Here is a 4,058-nt window from a genome sequence, read left to right on the forward strand (position 1 = left end):
CTGGCTTGGCAATCAGCACCAACCGTGCCTTCTTCCATGGCCTCGGGAACTCGCCGCGCTGCAGAAGATCGCCGTAGACTCGCGCGAACACCTCCGGGTGCTGGCGCACTGCTTCCTTTAGCGCTGCATTTGGGATGCCGTCAAGTCCCGGAGCTTTTGACGACGCCATCCTCGTTGCGGCCATAATCACCTCCTCGCTGGTGATCGGTGATACATCCGCTTCGTCGTCCATCTCAATCGCTGGCCACTCGAACGGCGGATGTGTCGGGAATAGGGTGTCTACAATCGGCTGTAGAACTGCGCGATCAGTCTCAGGTGGTGTGCGACTGCGCAGTTTGGCCATCACCACCTTGTACTCCATCCCGAACACATCATCCTCCACGCTATCGATCAGCTCCTGCATGCATCGTTCCTTGCTGTGGAGGATTTCCTGCGCAAGCAGCCCGCGTTGCCGAAGAAGATCGGAAGATGCGACGGCTCGATCTTCAGGAGTGGTAGCCCGATGGCGTTGTCCCTCAGCGACTGCGCAGCACTCCCGCAACCGCTCGATCTCAGGCGTCCACCAGTACATCTTCGGCGAGACACGAAAGGTTGGCCCGGTGACTCGCTGCATGACCCCGTCACAAGCAGCAGTTAAGCCGACGAGCAGTTCGTCCGGAGTTGATGCGAGGCTGAAGCGGCTGTTTGAGAGCGCTATCTCAAAGCACTCGCGATCGAACTGTGCCGTCTTCCACCTCACTCCGGCGTGCCTTGCTAGGCCGCTGGTGTTGTGCAGCCCTCCTCGTCGCTGTAGCTGGTGTTGATGCTGCTGATGTCGTCCACTCTGGCTTGTTCGCCTACTTGGAATGGCTACGCTGAATGCGATGTACCTGTGGTCACTGCCAGAGTATTTGTTGACGATACTCCATTCACCCGGAACTGCGACGCTTGGCGAGGCAAAGCTCACGTCGATCACGCTTTCACGTGCGACTCCGTTGCCGGTGAACGTTGGCTCGCTTCCAAGGTTCAGCGTCAGCAGCCCGAGATGGTTGACCGTTCCCATCAGATTCTCGCCTCGCGATGTTGTGCGAGCGCTGCCCCATTCCTCGTTCCACGCATTAAAGTCGCCTGCTAGCACCGTTGCAGGATACCCGGCGAGCGCCATTTCTACTGCTTCCAAATAGTCGTCGAACTCCGCATTGCTGATGCTGGGCGGTGCGTAACAGCTGGCAAAGGCAACGCCCCCGATTGTTGCAACCACCAATCCCGAGGCTGCGCTTCCTCCAAGATGTTGAATGGGGTATTCGCCGGTTGCAACAATAGCCACGTTCTGCTGCTCGTCGATCGCCCATTTGATGTTGTCACGCGGAGGCCTGTACAGTTCGCTGGCGATGACAACATGCGCGCCAACCTCCTTCGCCGTCTGCAGCATAAGATCTTGAGCTGCACGGCTCCGCCCGAGATTGATCTGCAGGACTTTTAACGTCGGCAGGTCGGGTGACCTATCGAGTGCGGGCCCTTGCAAATCGCGCAACACGGCTCCTCCTGGCAATCCATCGCCAGATGGCTCGTCTTCCCGCATCGGATGCAGGCGTCCGATCGATCGATCGCGCTCTTGCACTTCGCCTGCACGTGGCCGAGTTCCAGGCAACGGAAGCATCGTTGCAGCCAATCCTGTCGTTGCTGCACGCGGCTGACAGGACTCGAGGTGTACATCACCTTGATGTGCTGTCCTGCCAGCTTCTCCGCCGCCTTCTCGGAGACTCGAACCCAGGCCATCTTCGTCGAGTCGTTCATCGTGATCAGGCGAACCTCCTTCTCGCTGATGGGTTCCCCCGAAAGGGCTGTCAGCGCTTCCGCCACCTCCTTCACCGCCGCTAAAGGGTCGATATGATCTACTCGAACCTCGACTTTGTTGGTGATAAGTCTGCAACCGAGTGATGGAGTTGTTTTATCGCAGAATGCCTTCACTGCGTTAAACACCTCCAACGAGTTTGCGGATTCCGGCAAGCTCATAACCAATCGCGAGCGTGATGTTCGCCGTCCAATTCCGAGCACCTCAGACAGATGGGCCAGTTCTGTCGCCGAGCGAATCATCCGGTAGGCCTCCAAGTAGGCTTGACCCTCGCCTGGCGTGACTTCGATGGCGTCGGGACGATGTTTTGGCTGCCGATTAGTCACGTTTGTTGGAGCCTGCGCCTGCTGCTGGTTTTTGGACGCCGGCTGTGCTGCTGCTGTTTTCTGCTGCTGTGGTGGCTGCTTACGAGCCGGGCGCCGGACAACTTGCGCCCACGAGCCACCGTTATCGCCGATCGCATCCTCTGCAGCAGTAAGGGTGGGGAAGTCGCTGGATGGCTGCTGGCTTCGCTCACCCGTCTGCCGTTTCTGCTGCTGCTGTTGTTGCTGCTGCTGCTGCTGCTGCTGCTGCTGCTGCTGCTGCTGCTGCTGCTGCTTCTGCTGCTGCTTCTGCTGCTGCTGCTGCTGCTGCTGCTGCTGCCGCTGCTTCTGCTGCTGCTGCTGTTGCTGTTTCGCCTGCTGCTGTTGCTGCTTCGCCTGCTGCTGCTGCTGCGACCCGGTGGCCGCCTGGCTGCGCTGTGCAACTGGTTGTAGTGGCGCGTCTGGAGAGGCATCTTGTTTGGCTGCAAGCTTCCGGATAAGCTCAGCCATCTCGCGAATTTCCTCCCGCAGTGCTTGCACTTCCTTCCAGTGCCGGCTGTCAGCTTCCTCCTTCGCCCGTTGAAGGTCCTTGATCATGTCAAGAAGCCCCTTGCGCTCATCCAGATTTGCCTGCAGCAACAACCGAGTGCTTATAAGCTCATCGGACATTATCGCGAGCGTGTTCTCCAGCGATGCCAACGACGCCATAACAGGCGCCGCCTCAGGAGCCTCAGGAGCTGGCTTGTTGCTGGAAGTCGCCTTCGTCGCCTTCGTCGTACTGCTCGATGCTGTGCTGCTGCGAGTAAGCAACACTTTCGGCTCAGCGGTGAGTTTTTTCGCGCCCTCCATCATGGTAGTGTCCACGGACACCGTCCGAGGACGCAGTAATCTGCTCATACCTCACTCCGACGCCCTCTGGTGGTGAGGGTTTCTGCCGCAATAATGGAGAACCCAAAACACGTTTTTCCGAGCGTAACTCCCCCAAATGGCTTCCAATTGTCTCGAACCCAACGGCGATTTGGTGTGTGATGATGTTGTGCACAATCTTCCAGAAGAACTCGACGCTCGTTTCCCCCTCCTTCTTCCAGAAAAACAGGAAAAACCGTTTCAGACGTGGTTTTTCCGCTCTGGGGGGGTGGTAGGTGGAAGTAGGGGGGCGGGATGGTGTTCCCCGCAATCCTCGTCTCAGGCTGCGTCGATAGAGGGGTCGCGTTGGGGGGTGCGGTCGGAAAATTGGGAAAACCCAGAAAACGCTTTTCCGGGCGTAACTCCCCCAAATGACGTCCAATCGTCTCGGACCCAACGGCGATTTGGTGTGTAATGATGTTGTGCACAACCTTGCCGAAGAACCCGACGCTCGTTTCCCCCTCCTTCTGCCAGAAAAACAGAAAAAACCGTTTTAGACGCGGTTTTTCCGCTCTGGGGGGGTGGTGGGTGGAGGTAGGGGGGCGGGATGGTGTTCCCCGCCATCCTCGTCTCAGGCTGCGTCGAAAGAGGGGTCGCGTTGGGGGGTGCGGTCGGAAAATTGGGAAAACCCAAAAAACGCTTTTCCGGGCGTAACTCCCCCAAATGACGTCCAGTCGTCTCGGACCCAACGGCGATTTGGTGTGTAATGATGTTGTGCACAACCTTGCCGAAGAACTCGACGCTCGTGTCCCCCTCCTTCTGCCAGAAAAACAGAAAAAACCGTTTAAGACGCGGTTTTTCCGCTCTGGGGGGGTGGTGGGTGGAGGTAGGGGGGCGGGATGGTGTTCCCCGCAATCCTCGTCTCAGGCTGCGTCGAAAGAGGGGTCGCGTTGGGGGGTGCGGTCGGAAAATTGGGAAAACCCAAAAAACGCTTTTCCGGGCGTAACTCCCCCAAATGACGTCCAATCGTCTCGGACCCAACGGCGATTTGGCGTGTGATGGTGTTGTCCACAACC

This window comes from Anopheles stephensi, unplaced genomic scaffold (genome assembly GCF_013141755.1).
Source record: "Anopheles stephensi strain Indian unplaced genomic scaffold, UCI_ANSTEP_V1.0 ucontig219, whole genome shotgun sequence".
NCBI lineage: Eukaryota > Metazoa > Arthropoda > Insecta > Diptera > Culicidae > Anopheles > Anopheles stephensi.